Source organism: Danio rerio, chromosome 16, assembly GCF_052040795.2.
Source record: "Danio rerio strain M-AB ecotype USA chromosome 16, GRCz13ab, whole genome shotgun sequence".
NCBI lineage: Eukaryota > Metazoa > Chordata > Actinopteri > Cypriniformes > Danionidae > Danio > Danio rerio.
Genome location: NC_141036.1, coordinates 11,397,850 through 11,420,548, shown reverse-complemented (window position 1 = coordinate 11,420,548; position 22,699 = coordinate 11,397,850). Strand labels below are relative to the sequence as shown.

General features: G+C 36.6%; 1 protein-coding gene and 1 long non-coding RNA gene across 51 annotated transcripts in view; both read right to left on the bottom strand.

Annotated features, from left to right (window-relative positions):
• Window positions 1–22,699, bottom strand: part of erfl3 (Ets2 repressor factor like 3) — a 112,383-nt gene that overhangs the window by 73,004 nt on the left and 16,680 nt on the right. The gene's annotated exons all lie outside the window — the stretch shown is intronic.
• LOC141378172 (uncharacterized) lies at window positions 12,516–16,163 on the bottom strand. The gene is made up of 2 exons (XR_015511116.1): window positions 15,421–16,163; window positions 12,516–15,300 (listed from the first exon to the last, which is right to left on the bottom strand). It is a non-coding gene; the product is annotated as an uncharacterized LOC141378172 (long non-coding RNA).

Sequence of the window (22,699 nt, the reverse complement as noted above, 5' to 3'; positions counted from 1 at the left end):
GCATGAAAGAAAACAAACGAACCCCCAGAAATACATACAAATACACAAACAAACAAAAACTGTAAGAAATCTAAACTAAACAATATTAGATCAAAGAAAAAATCCAAAACAAAATCAAACGAAAAAAGTAAAGAGATCAAAGCTACACCCAAAATATAATCAAACAAAAATCAAACAAAACTAAACCATATTACAGTGGTCCCACGTTATTTACAGGAGTTACGGTTCTAAAAGTAACCCACAGTAAGCGAAATCTGCGAAGTAGTCAGCTTCATTTTTTACAGTTATTATAGATGTTTTAAGGCTCTAATAAAACTCAATATACACTTTTCTCAGACAGGCATTAAAAATTTCACACTTTTCTCTCATTTAAACACTCTCAAAGTTCAAACCTTTATAGAATAATAAGTCCAGTATTATAGAACGAAACCAAAGATCAAAACCATTTCATCTTCATTTATTTATTACATAATGGCTACAGCCACGTAACTTCTACCTTCCTGCATGTCCAGAAGTTAAGCTTTTTGTGCGATGGTTAGCATCTTCCTCTGCCTTTTGGGTGCTATAGGGCTGTGCGATTTGGGGAAAATATATGTAATTGCAATTTTTTTTGACAGATATTGCAATTTCGATTTGATTTCGCAATTTAATTTTGTAGTCAAGCTTCAGCTCAATATGCTGTATTGTAGTGTCAGTCAAAAAAAACAACTGAAAAGATTCATTTACTCCAACATTCATTTAAATTTGTTTAGAAATATTCAGAAATTAAACACAAATTTTTCTCTTGAGCAAACAGTAATGTGTTATGGCGTTAGTTATCTCCTGGTGCCTTTGTGATGCTTTTTCATTTGATGTAACAGCCGTAGCCATGGGACGATAACATTGTTCAAGCTATACCGCGGTTTGGAAAAGTCAAGGTTTTAAAACCATCAATTTTCTACGATACCGTTCTTAAGTTACGAGTACGATTTTTAAATTTATATTCTTTTTAAGGTTTTTAGGACAACAGTATGTCCAGCAGAAAGGATATCCAAAGGTCCATTTTAAATTGTTAAAAAAAAAAAAATCTGTGTTTTTGAAACAAATGAAGACAGCAGTCAAGTCAGTGATTCATTTGAAATATTTAGCCTGACATGTTTACTGTTCCAAAGTATTTTAAATGTCTCCCAAATTAAAACATATTGTGTACAAAGGGGAAAAAGGTTTTGAATTTTACCCAGACATTTAAAAAGAGCTTATATTAGAGCAGTAATCTCCATACCGTGATACTGTGAAACTATGATATTTATATGCAAGGTTTTTATACCATCAGAACCTTATACCAGCCCATGCCTAAACAGCTGCAAACAAAATTGTACTTTGCTGCTGCTAGCTACTAGATTGAGTGTCAATGGCAATACTTTCAGTTGACTTTATAGCAAGTCACTCCTCATATAGCCAGCTGTGGTGCTTTTTTAGGTGCTGGTTGTTGTATTTTATCATGCTGTGGCAACAATTCTATGACAACCATTACAAATTACCTGTTTTTGTTTCGTGTCTGTGACTTTGAAACCAAAATAATCCCATATTACCCATGTGCTGTTTTTCTTTGATATTAATCCATCTATTAATGCTTTTAAAGCGGCAGACGTCACCATCCCATTCGTCCGCGCTTTCCTGTTTGTTTGTTTGTTTTTTTATTGTGGGCGTTCCACATAGTTCGGCTGCGCAATTCTGATTGGGCAGAATGAAAATGTGCTCCCTCACACATTTGCTCTGGGAGGAGGAAGTTAAATAATACATATTAATATTTCATATCGCAGCCTTTTGCGATTAGCTAATTACAATGTCTCAAATTACGATTGCGATTCGATTTCGATTAATTGCACAGCCCTAGAGCTACCGCAGGTGCCTTTGACGGTGCAGAACGTTTCGTTGGCATTGTGGCAGACAAACAGTACAGCACTTCACACTGCTAGCGATCAAAGATTTATGTAAATTTGCCAAGCTGAACGCATTCTGTACAGTACAGGACAGACATTGATTGACAATGTTCTACAGCCAATCAGGATGCAGAACACATTGCGCTGTAGAAAAAAAAAGCATTTAAAATTACACACACAAAATCCAAGAACTACGAAAAGTGAACCACGTCACAGCGAGGAACTAATGTACTGAAACAAAAACACAACAAAACTAACCAAAATCAAGCAATCAAAGTCAAAACTTAAATTAAACACAACTCATCACCCCACAAAAAATAAGACCTCAAATTCAAACAAAACTTTAAATGTAAAACAGCAAGCGAACAAACCAAACCATTTTTAAATGCACAAACATCAATAACATAGTATATCTCCTTCTGTGTCCTGGTTTCTCTCTCTCTCTCTCTCTTTATCTCTGTCCCGGTCCCCTTATTTCTCCCTCCCTCCTGTCTCTCTCTCCATCTCTGTCCCAGTCCCCCTGTCTCTGTCTCTCTGCCTCCAGGGACAGATTACCCTCCTCAGCGAGAGCAAGTAAAGGCCGCTGCATTATGCAAGACACTGATGATGTAACCACACTCACTCACTACCCTCAAACACACACACACACACACACACACACACACACACACACACACACACACACACACAAAAACACACACACACACAGTCTCACCACAGCAACAAGCAGCAGCCACTGCGATGCAGAGAATCAAAACAACCATCATCATCATCACCATCATCATAAGGACTCCTGTAGTAACAGCAGCAGCCCAGTTAAACGTGATCCCACTCGAAACGTACGTATCTCTTGTAAGCGCTCAATCAGCCAGTGTGTGTTTTGTTTTTAAAGTAACTCAACTGCAGAATGAATCAAGCTGTGACTCTAAACACTAACTGTAATACATCAATTACATCAATACATACAATTACAGTATAAATGGTGGGGTCTTGACATGTGGAGATATTCAATACTGCAAGATTAACAGTAATTTTGCCATAATGAAAATGTGGGAAATTTTCTTAAAAACACTGCCAATAACAACTTAATGTTTAAACTATTGGAATGGCTTTTAATATATTAATTTATGCCAAAAAATATTATTATTTTTATTAATTACAAACCCTAATTGTTCATCTTCCGAACACAAATTAAGCTATTTTAGATATAACCCCAGAGCTCTCTGACCCGCCAGACGATCCAGAGATGTTCAAAGCTCAGAAAAAAGATTCAAACTGTCTGTGTGACTTCAGTGGTTTAACAGTAATCATTATTAGAAACTAGGGCTGCTTGAAGTTGGAAAAATCTGGCATTGTGATATTTTGTTTTTCTGCAATATACAGTTGAAGTCAGAATTTTTACCCCCCCCTGAATTATTAGCCGTCCGGTTTATTTTTTCCCCAATTTCTGTTTAACAGAGAGCAGATTTTTTCAACACATTTCTAAACATAATAGTTTTAATAACTCATTTCTGATAACTGATTTATTTTATCTTTGACATGATGACAGTGAAAAATATTTGACTAGATATTTTTCAAGACACTTCTATACAGCTTAAAGTGACATTTAACTAGGTTAATTAGGTTAACTAGACAGGTTAGGGTAATTAGGCAAGTTATTGTATAACAATGGTTTGTCCTGGAGACTATTGAAACAAAATATAGCTTGAAGGAGCGAATAATTTTGACCATAAAATTTTTTTTTTAAATTATTATTATAAAAAACTGCTTTTATTCTAGCTGAAATAAAACAAATAAGACTTTTTCCAAAAGAAAAGAAAAAAACATTATCAGACATGCTGTGAAAATTTCCTTGCTCTGTTAAACATAATTTAGGAAATATTTAAAAAAGAAAAAAATAACAAAAAACAAAAGTGTTCTTGCACTACAATTGAATCACTGAAGTTAAATTGAATAATGCTTCCTTTTCTGTACTTTGAACTAGGGCTGGGCTATATTGCAAAAAAAAAAAAAAAAACATGATATCATATTTCATATAATTCGGTATCCATAATTATTAAATGTTTTTACAAAACAATTAGGAATATTAGGATTAATTGTACCCACTTTATTTTAATTTACGAACATTACTAAGGCAAACTGTTTTAATAGTCAAAAACAAAAATATTTAAACAAAATATCCGATTTCTTTAAAAGAAAACAAACATAAGTGTTAAAAAAACTTTTAAGCTTGTGTGCAATAGTAAAGTGTAATTGCTGAACAATTAAAGCAAACTTAAAGGTAGATCAACATCTGAAAGGTGTGAATAATAATGAAACAGTAAACCTCAAACCCTGTAAACAAAACAAATCATGATAATCAAATCTGAGCTTTCAGTTAAAGGAACCAGCTATCATTATTTAAATACATATTGCAGCATTAAGATGTGAAGCTGAATGACTATATTTCCCCCTATGCTAAAACCTCTTTCAGATGGGGAGCTAGTGGCTGGGATGCAGAAGAAAAGAAACCAAAAAGCCACTCTGACGACATTTCACATACTTTTTTAATTACAATCTCCTCACTGTTGCTATACGGCATAGCGTGTGTTGTTATTCTGACCTGAAGTGACAAGTGTGAACATGTGGTTTCCTTTATCATTTTCACAGCACTTTGCGCTCGCGCTCCCCAGAAAAGTTAAATATTTTTCATCTAGTTGTGCCTGGAAAATGTGCACGAGTCCCGTGTGCGCCGCTTGCACACTATTGGAAATGTGTGCTTCCATTGAAAATGGCAAACTTATACCCTAAGCTTATTGACATTCAGTCCAAGGCACATGCTCAGCAGCCACATTTTAATAAAACTAAAGCTTTCATACCGAAAAATTATACCAAACGTTTTATTTCATCCATATTGATAATGGTGTTCGGTTAATAAATACCGATACAGATACCGATTTTATCGCCCAGCCCTACTTTGAACACCATGTGATCGTTACTGTGTAAGGAGGATGAGGGAGCTCTCGAATTCTACCAAGTGCTTTCTATTGTATTTCATAAATCCTTTGGAAAATAAAAATTATTGAAAACAAAATGTCTAATCAAAACATTCCAATACAAAAAAGCAAGCAATATACAAAACTGCAGTTCTTTTTGTTGGTATACCAGATAAAGTAACCCTTTTGTGGCTTGTCATTAACGTGATAAAATTGTATATCATGATAATGCTTCACAATCACTGCAAAAAGAAAATTTGATACTAACTTTAAAGAGGTCACAAAGGTGCAACTTTGAAAATGCATAAGCCCGAAGGTCTCACGGTTATCAAATAAACAGCTAACCTACTGACCAGGTTATCACCACAACAAGGGAAAGAGGGACAGAGGCTGGTCAATTTTCTAACTTGATTATTGTTGGTCTACAGTATTATGTAACGAGGAAATGAGTGTATACACACACACACTAACACACACACACACACACACACACACACACACAGTGCAGTCCATTGTGCAAAGATAAGCCGCTAAACTGTCTAATCAAATCACTTTATAGTCGCTAAACCCTATAAATGAGTGTATCCACAATATACGCTTATTACACAATCAGTGAAATCGATGTAGAACTATTTGAACATCTACACACACTTGGCAGTCATTAAGAATAGTATGGGATGGAAAATAGTAGCACTGCACCGCACCCAGGGGAATCCCGTCCAAAAACACATCTATCTTAACAGTGCTTTATCCACACACACACACACACACACACACACACGCGCGCACACACGCACACAGCTGGAATTGAGTTACAGTACCAGTGGCAGAGACAAAAGAAGTGCACGTTTCTCAGAACACACACCTTGCTGAGTCATTCAAACACACACAAGCTTGTACAGCTATGTTTATGGGGACTTCACGTAGATTCTATCCCCTTACCCAACCGTACCCATAACCTAATTCTTCTAAAACATTTTCACAATACTTCATTCTGTAATATTCAGGCCGCTTTCTGTATGAAAACTGTTATTGCGATACTTGTGGGGACATTTGGTCCCCACAACATGATGAATACAAGATGCACACACATTCACACAAATCAATCAAACAAACAAACAATTACACACACATACTTTTTACCACATGTATAGAGATTCCAGAGACACCAAAGACACATTCAAAACACGTTAGGAACGTTCTATGAATTTTTACGCACACACACACACACACAAACACACACACACAGCAACACAAACATAGGTCTGCAAACTGAACCCCTGAGATAACACAGAAATAACACAGAGTCTCCGAGCGGCAGACCTGGGTAAACCTAATAACTCTCAGCACACATCAGCACAAAATGGCTGCTTTGAGGTGAAAATAGTGTAGATGTTTCGGGCTATTTTTTTATTATTACATTGGTGTATGAGTTTGAATCCTCAAGGGGGAGATTTCCTTCTTTCACAACTTCCTAGAAGTCATCAATAAAAACACTTATCAGGTCTTATCTTAAATGCCAAAGGTAGTGATGGGTTGTATGTTTAAAGGTGAAGTCTGTATTTTAAACTCTGAAATTACAAATTAGGTATGTGTGCAAGAGATTTGAGAGTATTTTAATGTTCAAAATACAATGGAAGTCGTAAAAGCAATGTAAACATTTTACAGTAAACTGCTGTATTTCATTAATTTAGAGCGTTAATACACCAGTGTGGGGGTAACGCATTACAATTAACGCGAGTTACATAATATTACTTTTCTAAGTAACAAGTAAAGTAACACATAACTTTTTAAAATTAAGTAATAATATTCGATTTACTTTTTTTTTTTAAATGTAACATGACTTACTTTTTAGTTTACTTAATTTACTTTTTTTTTTTAAATATTCCAGAATTAAAATTAACGGTCACATTAAATCCCGCACACAATGAGAGAATGCAGGAACAGACACAAACCAAGATAGCAGAGTCTTACATTTCTATTATTTTGAGCACATGGAAGAAAAGGAAAGGATTATCTGAATGGACAGTGATTATACTTGAATATTAAGACAAAAGTAGCAAACACATTGCTTTAAACTTTCATTCATCTGTAAATACAGCATGTAGAGCTCTGGGGTTGGGAAGTTCTCCAAATATAACATTATCCTTCATTAAATGAAGATTATACAGAAGGTTATACAAAAGAAGAAGAAGAAAAAGAAAAAGAAAAAAACCCTGCAAGTTCTGAAAGAGAGGCTGTTTCTCAATATGCGCTCTTTAGCGGTCTTGCGTCCTCGTGTAACGTCATCATCAGCTGCCTAAGTTCAGTTCCAATACTCACGACCGCAAGTACGGAGGACGCGTGAAACTTCCCGGATGTGTTCTTTATATCGAGGACGCACTGATGCAGACTTGAGCATCGAACTCGCTCTGGAAGTCCCAGAAGTCATTGCGACTGGAGGTGGGAAGCGCAGCATTTTATTTAGATTTATTATTAAAGTTCATAGATATGAATTATTTACCTCAGGAGTTTCCCTAAAGGAAACGGTGAAAGTAAACATTAACATGAATATCTTAGTAAAGGAATAAACACATTAAGGGTGTTTGTTTGCTGAAATTCGTATTAAAATCGATTTTATTTATATTGTGCAGAGTATATTTATAATGTTTTTATGCAAAGTATATATTTTGAAGATGGGGGAAACAATAAATCGCTGTATGAGTGCTGTAACGTTTAAATAATTTCCATTTAAAACGCGTGAAGGTCACATGACCATCAGGAAGAACGCAGCATCCCATTTCTCAAAGTACGCGTTCTCTGCCCTCGCAGTCTCCTGAGTTCGTTCTTCCGAGGACACCTGGCAAGACCGGTCTCCACAAGAACGCAAGTCCAGAAAAAGGTCAGAAAAAGTAACGAAAATGAAAACATTATTTATTATTAAAAAAATAACCAAGTAACACAACTAGTTAATTTTTGGCGGAGTAAGTCAATATTGTAATGCATTATGCATTCCCAAATTAACTTTCCCGAACACTGTAATACACTAATGTTTTGAAGTACACTGAAATCTTTTGTAAATTTGATTTACTCCATTTTTGAGGTAAGTGCTTGCAAACAATTTATAGGGGCTGAATTTAAACAAACAAATTACGTTGAACATTACTCAATGTTATTTGTTTAAATTTAGCCCTTATAAATTGTTTGCAACCACTTACCTTAAAAAAGATATTAGTAAATCCAAAGAATCATTTTTTTTCAGTGCAGTAACATCTGCACATTGTATCTTTGATGTCATTTAATGTACCATATGTTCCATATGAAGTGCAGAGAAACATACCAACATATAAAAGCCACTCATTGGCATTCACAGAACTAAACACCATCATGGTAGTATACATGAAGTAATGCAATGAACATTTTTTATCCACATTAGATGCAACATAAAGCCCCCAATGTACATCACTAACTAAAAAGAACTACAGTAATAGTAACGACAAAAAGTAAGTTTAGTGTCTTGCAGAGAATTCTAGAAAAGTATCATTAAGTAACATTTTAGAATGTTCACTGTACTCATAGATATATACACTAGATATCGCATAGGGACCCTGAGCATGCGTCTATAGCGCCGCCACATTGGTACAGTGCTTCCAGGACAAATGTCATTCAACCGCACTAGTCAAGACAGTGTTATTACGTGAAGATGCGGGACTTTAGCGCTGTCTACGGGTGTAGTAACGAGCAAACAAAGAAAACAAAGCACAAAGGCAGAACATTTCATAGGTAATGTTAAGTTTTTTTCTGTTTTTGTATGTTCTGAACTTTTGTGCTAATCAGGTAACGTTATTGAGGATAACAGTCACTTACTGCATTCACCATACGGCAAAGCAGCTCCAACTCGCACTAAACACTCGGCTTATGCTAGTTTTGTTGAATAAAATCAGTAAACAATGCAAAAGAAATATGACAACGAGATGCTGCGCTGCCAGAAACTTGTATTATTGTCGCCTAACGTTAGTGAAAGAGTCGTTTTGTGGATTCATTCACAAACGAATCGCTCTCTCCGTCAATATGAGAAGTGAAAGCAGGAGAGGAGCTGTGTTTCAGGACATGATTAGATCAAATTTAACAGGGAGGGTGAATAGTACATTTCTGTACAAACAAACACAAGTTGTCAGGAATGCCCTTGCGGTCACTGATCCATCAATGTAGAAAAGTGATGTAAAATTATAATTTTCGTAATTAGAAAAAAAAATTACATACTAACATCCAGGAATACTCCCGATCATAGATATATGTGTATATGTGTATATCTCTGGCTTTGCATGGCCACAGTCCTCCACTGTACCTTGGTCCCACATTCATTTCAAAGGAGCGCTACCCTGTAGCAAGATGTCGGCGCTATTGACGTATTCCGTCCAATAGACAACAATAGGCCAGGCGACATCTAATGTATATATCTATGAAGCATACTCACTGTTAACCAAGTTACATATTTTTACTGTAGCATTTGTCTTGGCAGAGGAGAAATAGTCATGCCCAACTGAGCCTGGTTACTCTCAACGGTTTTTCCTTCAGTTTTGTTCCTCGCCACTGTCGCCACTGGCTTGCTTGGTTTGGGACTTGTGGAACTGCCCAGCAATGGATTTGCTTTTCAGTGTTTGGACTTTCAGCAGTTAAAAATATACCCCACCGAACTGAACTAAACTGAACTTCAACTCTGAAAACTGGACTGAGACAGTTTCAATTTACTAGAACTTCTATGTTAAGCTGCTTTGACACAATCTACATTGTAAAGGCGCTATAGAATTAAAGATGCAAACTCTACTTTCTACTTGCAAAAACTTGCAAAAACTTTCTACTTGCAAAAAACAGCCATTTTTCTTCAGTGTACTAATAACATCTCTCTCTTAAACTTGGTAAAAGGACACTATTACAACAGAAAGGCCACTTCAGGGTACAAATCGCTTTAATCTACACTTCATGCCACTGCCTTTAAGCTAGTGAGTGTTGCGAGAGCGAAGCAGAGGAGGCGTTTCTGTGACAGACTGTGAGTTCAAGCTAAAAGCCTGGCTGTGACTGCTGTGCGAGGGCCTCTCGGTCTCTGGCCCGATCCCTCATAAACCCTAATCCCCAAAAACAACAAATCACACACTGTTACGCAGGCAAGCCCTGAACCGCCTTACGCTGCTTCACAGAGAGAATAACCCAGCGTGTCCCTTAAAACCTGGCCCACATGCGCGTGTGAGCATTGCATAACCAGCCAAACCATGTCTGAGGCTAAATATGGTACAGTTAAAACAATTATGAGGCAAGCACTTTGGCCAGAGATCACACACACACACACTGGAAGCTTAAAGCTGATGTCATCTACAGCCCAGAAATATCAACATCACCCAAAGCCACAGAAATAAGCATTGGGTGTTTTAAAAGACTGGCCGCAGAAACCGAGAGAAGCTAACAATGAATGAACGGACTAATAATAGAGCTAATGGACGGCTGACTTTTTTTTTTTTATGTGTGTGACGGGCAAACATGCCATTAACATTTGATGCCTAAAGTCGCCTAAATACAGGAGCTCTTAGACCAGTCGCATATGCATTATTAAGCAACACAAGACATTATGTGTCCGTGTATATACAGGCTGAAAGAGAGAGCAGAAGGGCGTTAAGAGCCTGAATGGTTTGTTTTTCGAGGAGAGTTAAGTCATGCAGTCCTGATGAAATGCTGATGTGGGAGTGAAAGATTTTTCTAAATCACAATAAAAAGGGTCATCAGCATTTAAAGGGTCATGAAACCCTTGACAAAATTTGCTTACATTTTAACTGATTTATCAATTAAGACACTAGCTGTTTCCATCCAAACTTTACGCGCAAAACTGCAATATAGCATAAAAGACGTGCAAACAAAACAGTGTTTCCATGCAACGAGTCAAAGACAACAAAATCGTCACTTCCTGATTAACTGGCGCCAAATATCTACAGTAAAAACGAAATCTGCTGCAGTTGGCGAAGCTGCGTGAATCATTTCCTTATTTAGTAAATGACCTGCACTTCAGAAGACGATGCGCAATGAACGTGTGGTGGTGTTTGAAGGCATGAGACGCGGAGCACAGAGGCTCTTGACAGTTCTATAGATCATTAATAATATAATAACGCTCATACTGTAATGGTTAAGGCGTTTTAGAATGACCAAGACAACATTTCAGATGTTTTACAGTGTGCTCAGCCTGCTGGTTTGTCCATTCACACACATTTTTATGATCACATGATCTCTTATAACAAAATAACATGACCTTTTTTATGCGCATACTGAAATTCGTTTAGTAAAAGTGTTTCCATCATAGTTTATGCGCATCTTTTCTTATCGAATGAAAAGTTTATCCTACTCAGTTATGTGCATGCGTTTTTTATGCGCATTTTCAAAATGTATGCGCATTTTGGCGTATCCATCAACTGATTTTTTGAAAACGGAGCTTATGTTAGCAGCTTTATTAGGGAACAACTGGCATTTTTGTTGGCAATGTTCTGATCCCCTTTTTCAATTCCTCATTCGTGGGCTCAGGGTATTGGCTGCTACGGTGTATTGATCCGATACCTGTGAGTGTATTTGTATATACAGCTAATAGTCTTGTATGAATTGATCTTATTATTTTATGGTGTGCTTCAAGCTTATCCATTTATAAAAATAAATTAAATACTGTAAATTCCAGTATTTTTAATTTCAGACATACATTTAACAGTTGATCGGGTTTCCCCCACAGTTCAAAGACATGGCTATGGGTGAATTGAATAAGCTAAATTGGCCGTCGTGTATGTATGTGATTGCAAGAGTGTATGGGTGTTTCTCAGTGTTGGGTTGCGGCTGGAAGGGCATCGACTGCGTAAAACACGTGCTGGATAAGTTGGTGGTTCACTCCGCTGTGGCAACCCCTGATTAATAAAGGATCTAAGCCGAAAAGAAAATGAATAAATGAATGAACTTTTAACAGTAATTTTAAATTATAACATTATATATTGCATTATAAATGAATAATATAAGAAAATAAATCTCTTTAAAAAGTCTAGAAATAACGTGTTAAATAAAAAGCATTTCAGTTTTTAGACACAATATATAAAACATAATGCAACAGCTATTTTTTATCAATTATATTCCAAATTTTAGTAAAAAAGTTGATTGTTTACACATCTTTTACTTTACGTGAAATGTGTTCACGCAGTCAGATAGCTTAGGAAGCGCTTTTTAGAAATATCCTTGTGACGAGGCTTAATGTTACCAGGACTCTAAATGTTTGATAAAATGGCGAAATTAACATTTTTGGCAACTTACCGAGGCTGATAATGCAAAACAACAAACTCACTATTTAATGTTGTTATCATTATAGCCCATTGGCTGTTTTTGAAAACTTTTTTTTAAATGACCCTTCCAAATGATTCTGGCACAGCTCAACATTCTGTGCACTAGCCTTCGTGAAACTATTGTGTTCGGCAGGGTGACGAGTCTTTATATGCTTTATTTAATTACTTAAAGTTGCTAATACTTGCGCAACCCACTGTTTTACTGTCTGGTTTAGTCTGAAACACCTCAGTGCTAAACAGCAGACATACTGCTAGTGCATTTTCATTTCTTCTTCTTCATATTTGACTTTAGGTTTGCAGTTTGAAGCAAAGCTAACAGGCATAACAATATGACTCATTTAGGCAAATAATATCGGATCAGTTTATGGATTCAAATACTCACTGATACATATGCCAGATTTTGTGGTATCATTGGCACACTAGCATCAAAATGGGAACAGCCCTACTTATTTGAGCTTTCCTCCCTAATTTCTTATTCTTAGTTTAAAACTTGTATCATAGCATAGACCTTTAAGTACTTCAATGACACGTCAGTGTTTAATTAGTCATAATACTGAGTGTTCTTATCCTATGAGAAGACACTGCTTTTGAATTATTAAGTCAAGACGTGAGACCTTGCAGCATTTAGGCATTCATGATGGGTTGCAGTGCCAGATGAATGAATTAGGCAGTGTCAGAATTACCAACTTCTCCCAGTAATTTCGAGTAATGATGATTGGATTCCTGCTGATTGGCCATTGTGTTCACATGCTCAACAGATCTGACGGTGATTGGCTCTAATGATCAACAATTTACAAGAGTACTCGCAAGGATACTGGAGCATTTAAAAGCCACCCCTATCAGCTGATCCATCAGCAAATTGACATGGCATTCAAACTCTCCAGTGCCCAAAGAATTTCACTTCGAATTATGTATGCACCTAAATTTTAATAAAAGCATTCTTTAAATATAGAAATCTTGCACTTCCTCATGTTTTACTTCTGATATTTAGTCAGATTCAGTATGGGCTAATGGCAGATAACACCTCTACTCCCCGAAATTCTGCTTAAAGGTTTAACTGCCCATGTCAGTTACATTTTCTTTCAATTTTGAGGTAGATTTCAACTGAATGAGCGGGGTTTCTTGACCCTTCAATTGTAAATTAAATATAGTAATCAAAAAAGCTTGCCTGTTTAATTGAACTTATGGCAATTACCCAACTTTTTCTTGCCACTTCTACTTTGTTTAAGATTGTTTTTCCATTCCAAAAGACTGCAAGAAATAAGTTTGTGCAGTAAATAATCCTCATCCTAAAGTCTCGTTGAGCAGGCTGTATATTTTTCTTCATGTTGTATTTTCTGTTGGTATTTTTATGTGACATGATTTAACAGCAAAGCTATTTCAGTCCCCTGCATGATTTTCTTCTAGACTATTTTACATTTTTCTTTGTTATCCACTGTAACAATATGATAAAAGGCAACATATACTGCACATCTGCAGTCTGCCAATTTATATATCAACCGAATAATTTAATTCGAAGGAATGCATTACAAATCTCTCATTTGTTTCAGTAGATCCTCACATCTTTTTCCAAGTGTTTTTACAGAAATGCTTTGTTAATGTAATTGTGTTACATTTTTTTTTGCACCTCTAATCCTTTAAAGTGTTTACTGGGCTGCTTCTAAAGCAGTATTTGTCTGTTAAAATGATTGAAATCCTTTTAAAATATTACTCAGTGTCCCATTTAATGTATTTTACATGGCAGGCATGTTGCTACTGTGATATTCCTTTTAGAAACTCAAACTTTGTTGCAGATTTTAGGGATTTTCCATGGCTTGTTAAAAGTGATTTGTTAATGCTATAAACTTCCATTTTAATGTTCAGTGGTTGAAAGGCTAATAAAATAATTTTACATAATCGTACTGCTTTTTTAAAAAAAAAAAGAAATGTATGCCATTCCATTCAAAGCGTTTATAACTGAAGTTACTCTTCAAAGCATCTGAAAAGCATCATGTTAACATTTAACATTGATTATAAATTATAAACTTAAAATTTGTCAAATTAAAAACATTGTAGAATTAAAACACACTAAAGAAAGTAGCTCATTTCTTAAATAAGTTAGCTAAATTATTATTCTTTCTTAGATGAGTCACTATATTAGGTACACCTATCCAACTGCTCATTAACGCAAATTTCTAACCAGCCAATCACATGGCAGCAACTCAAAGGTCAAGACGATCTGCTGCAGTTCAAACTGAGCATCAGAATGGGGAAGAAGGGTGATTAAAGTGAGTCTGAATGTGCCATACGGGCTGGTCTGAGTATTTCAGAAACTGCTGATCTACTGAGATTTTCACAGACGACCATCTCTAGGGTTTACAGAGAATGGTACGAAAAAGAGAAACTATCTAGTAAGTGGCAGTTCTGTAGGCGCAAATGCCTTGCTGATGCCAGAGGTCAGAGGAGAATGGCCAGACTGGTGATATAAAGGCAACAGTAACTCAAATAACCACTCCTTGCAACAGTATACAGAAGAGCATCTCTCAATGTATAACACGTTGAACCTTGAGGCGGATGGGCTACAGCAGCAGAAGACCACATCGCGTGTCACTCCAGTCAGCTAAGAACAGCAAACTGAGGCTACAATTCAAGGTTCATCAAAGAGGTTCACAAAAATTGGACAATAGAAGATTGGAAAAACTTGCTTGCTCTGATGAGTCTCGATTTCTGCTGCGACATTTGCATGGTGGAGTCAGAATTTAGCATCAACAACTTCAAAGCATGGATCCATTCTATCTTGTATCAAGGGTTCAGGCTGGTGGTGGTGGTGTAATGTTGTGGTGGATATTTTTTGGCACACTTTGGGCCCATTAGTACCAACTGAGCAATGTGTCAACGCCACAGCTTACCTGAGTATTGTTGCTGACCATGTCCTTCATGACCACAGTGTACTCATCTTCTGATGGCTACTACCAGCAGGATAACACACCATGTCTTAAAGCACAAATCATCTCAGACTGCTTTCTTGAACATGACAATGAGTGGCAAAGGCCTCCACAGTCACCAGATCTCAATCCAATAAAGCACCTTTGGGATGTGATGGAAATGGAGACACGCATCATGGATGTGTAGCCGACAAATCTGCAGCAACTGTGTGATGCTATCATGTCAATATGGACTAAAATCTCTGAGGAACATTTCCAGTACCTTGTTGAATCTATGCCAAGAAGGGGTCCAACATGAATGGGGTCCAACCTGATCCTAGTAAGCTGTACCTAATGAAGTGGACAGTGAGTGTATATGTCGTGTCTCAAAATTTGATGAAGACAATTGAGTTTCTGTGTGAACATACGGCAATCATCTCATATAATCCAGTAAAAAAGTGCTCATGATGTTAGTGTCAAGAAGATTAATTTCCTCCTATAACAAAATGCTCAAAAACACCACTAGCATCACTTTTGTGTTGTGAAAGATGTGATATGATGTATTAAAGAAACCCACACCATTCATTCACACAGACATGCAGGTTATATAATTAAAACTATTATATATATTTAAAAGCATTGTATAAAAGTCCTCATCTTTACTGGATTTGGTGTACAGAACTACTTTTGATTCATTCAATATTTGCTAAATCTTGTGACACTTCATGTTCTGCAGGTGAAGATGATGACACAGCGCAAAAGTCTAAAAAAGAAAATCACTCATGCACTCACTAGCATGTGCAACTGACACCCGGCCTAAAAACAAGAGCGGGATGGAGAGAAGAAGACAGAGAAGAGAGTGATGGAAGATGAGCTGCCACTGGGGTATTCCAGCATGGATTAGTGACAGAGAGGTTATGTGTGTGTGTGTAAGAGGAGTGCAGCGATGGAGGTGTAATCGATGGTTTAAAAGGTTTTCAGTCACACCAACACACACACGCGCACACACTGTATTTTTTCATGCAGCTCAATATGAAATACAAGACCCTTTTGAACACACGCACACACACGCACAAGCACACGCGCACACACACACACACACACACACACACACGCACACACACACACACACACACACACACGCACAAACACACACACGCACACACACGCACAAACACGCACAAACACACACACACACACACACACACACACACACACACACACACACAGTACATGTCAAGCACCAATATCTTCTGACTGTGGAAGTGTCAGAGGTGTATAATGAAATCAAATGGCACTTTAAAGTTGAAGAGTGTAATTTGTTCAGTGTTCAAATACTCAGAATGCTGCACTGAATAGGCTGCAAGTCTGCTGTGCTTTGTCTTAGTACCATGTGCTACTACTGCTACAACCAATATGTACTATTACTACTACTACTACTACTACCACCACTGCCATTACGTACTACTACTATTACTGCTACCATCACCACCATGTAGTCCTTCTACTACAACTACTACTATTACCATGTACTACTACTACTACTACTACCACCACCATGTACTACTACTGCTACTATACCACCACTACCATATAGTACTACTACAACTACTACCTCCATGTACTACCACTATTACTACTACCACCACCATCACGTACTACTACTACTACACCCATGTAGTACTACTACTACTACCACCATGTACCACTACTACCACCATGTAGTAATACTACAACTACTACTACCATGTACTACTACTACTACTACTACTACTACTAGCACCATGTACTACTACAACGTACTTGTACTACCACCACCATTATGTACTACTACTATCACTACCACCACCAGGTGCTACTACTACTACTACCACCATGTACTAATACTACCATGTACTACTACTACTACCACCACCATCACATACTACTACTACTACACCCATGTAGTACTACTACTACTACCACCATGTACCACTACTACCACCATGTAGTAATACTACAACTACTACTACCATGTACTACTACTACTACTACTACTACTACTAGCACCATGTACTACTACTACCACGTACTTGTACTACCACCACCATTATGTACTACTACTATCACCACCACCACCAGGTGCTACTACTACTACCACCATGTACTAATACTACCATGTACTACTACTACTACTACTACCACCGCCAAGGCCACCATGTACTACTACCACAACAATGTAGTAAAAGTACTACTACTACTACTACTACTACTACAGTGTACTTTTACTACCACTACTACTACCATATATACTACAAATAATAATAATGATAATACTAATAAAAAAATATAATAATAATAATAATAATATTTGCCAGAGATGGGTTTCGGCTTGAAGGGCATCCGCTGCGTAAAAATGTGCTGGATAAGTTGGCGATTCATTCCGCTGTGGTGACCCCGGATTAATAAAGGGACTAAGCCGAAAAGAAAATGAATGAATTGATGAATGAATAATAATAATAATAATAATAATAATAATAATAATAATAATAATAGCTAAACCAATAGCGTGAGGCCAGGGTCAGGGAAAACTATGTGTACGTTTTTATTCCATTGGGTACATACACAAACATACAAAAACATGTTTTGTAAACTAATGTTACTGTAGCTTAAGTTCATCATTATTAGCTTTACTTTTACATTTAAAAGTACATAATACATTTATTTAATTCCCTAATTTTGTACAAACGACTAAATAAATAGCAGGCATACAAACACATACATATATAAAAATAAATCAACAACAGTAATAATAATAACATAAAATCTTTCAACTTAATACCAACATTTCTATAATTAGAAGAAACCTGAGCAACAACATTGTCTGCTATAATTAAAAACTTGAAATTCTAGTCAAGAATGTTTTTTAACATTCAATTATCTGCTATAATATTACTACAAACATATCTGTAATGTTTTAAATTCAAACTAAATGACATCTACAACCATTTAATAACATATATATATTGTAAAGAATATGTTTTACATAAAACATCCATTGACTTCCATAGCATTTGTTTGGCCAATTACCATCATAACCCAATTTTTTTTGCTTGGCTTTCGGACCAAACGGCAACCAGTATCTGCACAGTTATGTCATTCAATCTAGTCCTCCAAAAGGCGTGTTGGGTTGAAATCCAGTCTGTCTTCCGTGAGCGTGTAACAGAATATCACAGCTCAAACGCGGAGTCTGTCTACACAACAAGCGGGCAGCACGTGAGGGAAGGACGTCCTTCCTCGTAGCTCCAAAAACATTTTCCACCTGCCTTCCATTCAGCCCTTTATATGATTAATAGTATTTATTGCACAGGTGCACACAAACACAGTCATATCCAACACGCACACATACACACAAAGCTTGCCATGACAAAACACACACACCCTAACTGATGAATAGGAAAGTGCGTGCTGTAAACGCTGGCGACGAACTGGTTCAAAGTTCACAGTAAACTCCAGTGAGGTTTAAAAGGGTCGCCTAGACGCCTCTTTTTGAAGGCTTGGTTGAGTTTATAGAGTGTGTTTGTGTTTATACTTATATTACATAAATGCTTATATTCATATTTATTTACATTTATACCATCATTACAAATACAGCCTGTTGACTTCCTGACTCTATGAAGCTTTTAGCCTGAAAAGCATAATGCTAATGCTGCCTTCATGGCGGTACGCATGGAAGGAGACTGAAAGCTGCTATGTGATTTGGCTAAGGCCCCGTTTACACTAATTCGTTTTAGTTTGAAAACGCATACGTTTTGCAACGGTAAAGCCATCCATCCACACTACGCCGGAGTTTTCGAGCACCGAAAACAGAAACGCTGGATTAGCCGTTTTCATTCTGAAACGCTGCTGCTTTGTCTCAGTATGGATGGGGGAAAACGGAGGCTACCTGATTGGGGCTTTTGTGTCATTGCGTATCCTTATACATCAATCCCCTATCACGTAACGCATGGTTTTAATGCTACCGGGAGACAGCAGACCAGCTTTCACTGTAAACAACAACATGGACACAGAAATGGGAGCGTTGTTTGCACTATTGTCTGTTTTAGGCGCCATTGTGCAGTTATTCATTTGTTACGTTTAGTAACAACTCGACCTTGTCATCTGTCCACAAAAATACTCTTGCTTTCTTTGCCATCGCGTTCATTGTTCAACCGGTGTTTGTTGACTAACAATAACCAAATGCCGAGCGAGACACATGCTTCCTGTTTATACTAGAACGCGCATGACCAGAGTGCGCGAATGATCACGTGATATACGTTTTTGGTGGCATAGTGTGGACGTAGATATGTTCAGAAACGCTAGGTGAAACGCTAGCGTGGACGCGGATCATTTTTGATCTAAGGGTGCTTTCACACCTGTGAATCGATTCAGTTGTTCCGAAACAGAGATTACAATTGTTACATTGTTGCTCTTTGCTCTTGGAGCGATTTGCTTTCACACTGCAAAGTTTCTAAACGGACCAAAAGAGCTAAAACAAGTCACGTGTGAGTAAACTCTCCTCACATTGGTCAGAGTGTAAGGGTTTATTTTGCAGCGTCCCGCTCAGCTGTCAGGAGAGGTGGTGGTTTGGTGGTGATTGACAGGGTGCGCGAGCGCGCAACGTGTCTGAGGCGAGACGCGGTGGGGAGGGGTGAGAAGGGTGCGCGACGATGCCTATTTGAGGACCGGGAGGGAGACGCGAGATTACCGGAAGATCATCACTCATTTGCGGGCATCCGGAAACTCGCGAAACTTCCCGCCCTACTCATAATTCTCTCTTCATATAGCCGTTTGCCTATTACATATCCATAAAACACTGTGATATAACCGCGCTCGTTTCGGATCGCTTTCTCACTGCAATCGAACCGCTCCAGGGTTCGTTTTAATCGAGCCGAGACCACCTCATTCAAGCGATCTCGGAGTGATTACTTTGGCGCAGAACAGAGCGCGATTGCCCTGTTCACATATGCCAAACGAACCGCGCTAACTGGGCAAACGAGACACGTTCCGAAACAAAAGTGTAGGTGTAAAAGCACCCTAAAATGCAATTTTAAACGCACTAGAGTAAACGGGGCCTAAGATGTGTTTCACATGTCCTGGTTGGCATTACAGGTTTTCCAATGTTAAGTAATACAGACCCTTTCATCATAGTAAGAAAATCTCTGGAAGGACCATTGGCTAACAAATGGCACACTAAGGAAAAGTCACACCTGGGGGTGGGGTTTAGCTCAATTTTAGGGGTTGGTGATGTCACAAACCCATGAAGAATCTTGTTGTAGTGTCTACCAGCTATTTGTTGTAGGTCTTTACAAGCAAAATCTGTAAAAGAGAATCTCTGTTTTTGCTTCGCTGTAACTTTGTAGATGTTGTTTACGCCTAAGCAGCAACACTACGCACTAACCCATGTTAAAGAAGTGAAATCACAATCAAGGACTCCTTTAAACAGAAGGAGAGAAGGACGAATATGATCCTGCATTCCTCAGAAGAGAAGGAAAGGGGATGGGATTTGAAGCAGGGGGTGGGGTGGGGGGTGTTAAAGTGGCGCCAGACAGCATTTGAATTCCCGGCAGTTGACCACACAAACACACACTCTCACACAGACACACACACACACCCAGGTTTAGTGTATGTGTGTGTACATAATGAATAAAAGTGTGTGTGTGCTGACTTTCATTATTATTTGAATAGCATTATCACAATCTCATACACACACACAAAGTCATGTTTACCTAGCTAGCAAAATGAGGACATACCACTGCTTAGACAGCAAGTGTTTTATAATTACTAAACTAACCGCAATACTACTTTCAAAAGAAAAACTAACTGTAGTACTACTATTAAAAGAAATACTGTTAACTTACAGTCTATTTTAGTGAGAATGTAATCAAGCTTCATCAATTGCTATTTTTGATTTAACACTATTTTTTTTAATGATAATTAATATTTAAACCAGCTACAAGCTATTTAAATGAGCTACTTTTTATGGTAAGTAATGCGCAACGTTACTTTTGCGTTACTTTTTTCTGACCTGGCTGGAGCTTGATCGCTTTCAGAACTTGCAGGGTTTTTTCTTGTCTTTTTTTAAAATAAAAGAGCTCTAAAAATTAACAACAGACTATGCAACATTCATTTTTACCTTAAAAAACAACAACAACAAAAAACGCATAAAATATTTATGTAGTATAATGTTATCTTCAAAGGACTTCCTGACCCCAGAGCTATACATGCCGTATTTACCAATAATGAGTGTTTAAAGCAATGCGTTTGCTACTTTTGTACTTTATGTCTTATTAGTGAGGTAAAATCACGGTCCATTCAGATAATCCTCTTTTCCTTTTCTTCAATGTGTTGAAAATAATGAGAATACTTCCATCACAGAAATGTAAGGCTCTGCAATCTTAGTTTCTGTCTGTTTCTCCATTCTCTAATTGTGTGCGGAATTTAACGTGACTATACGCTCATTTTAATTCAGCAATTAATTTTTAATAGTGTATTAACTAAACTAAAAAGTAATTTGCATTACATTTTTCAAAGAGTAACTCAAATATTATTACTTTTTTTTTTAAGTAGTTCCTTTACTTGCTCATAACCTATGTGTAAAAAAGTTATAAAACTCACGTGACTTAAAATTTGTTACCCCCAACAGTGCACACTAAATTATTATTTTTCAGTTTTTAAATTTAAATGTAAATATTAATATTTAAAAAATTTAATTAAATTATGCTAATCTACATGTATGTGAATATACAAAAATATACAATGTGTAGAAACTATTTTTATCAAGAAATTGCTCTTAAATTTAACAATATAAATATGAAGAGTCTGCAAGAAGAAATTCAACAAAAAACTTTTGAAATGAAATTTTGAATTAGAAAAACCAAAGTAGTATTTGTTTCTCAAATGTACAGTAATCTTAAAAATGATTTAGCGCACAAATTTATATCAGATTATCCAATCATTGTACGCTTATACATTTGTCTATACTTGTTTAAATTTCACATATACTTGCTAACTTGTATTTTCTTTTCAATATGAGTCCTAATTTCACCATCCTTTAGGGGCATCTGGTTTACACAATGTGAGCAAAACCTTCATTTATTTATTTATTTTTATTGGTGTTTAACAAGACCATACATAGTAGTAGTATACAAAACAATTAAAGAATGTCTTAGTTTTCTTATTTTCCCACTATCCCTTCAAAATAAAACAAATACAATTTATGAACTAAAAACAGACATATACTCGGAAAGAAAACAAATTGATTAATCAATTAATGAATTAATTAAACATGAAATAATATTAATAAATCATAAATAATAAATAATAATAATAATAATAATAATAATAATAATAATAATAGAGCAAGGTTACAATAAAAGAGTAAAAAAAATTTAAATGTAAAAAACGTAAAAATAAAATAAAATAAAATAAAAGGAGAGAAAAGAAAAGGAAAAAAAAAAAGGTTCAGGTTAAGGAGTTAATATTTATTTTTTTCCAATTATTTACTGTGTATTAGAGCTGAACAGGGTAAAGGCTGGTTTATA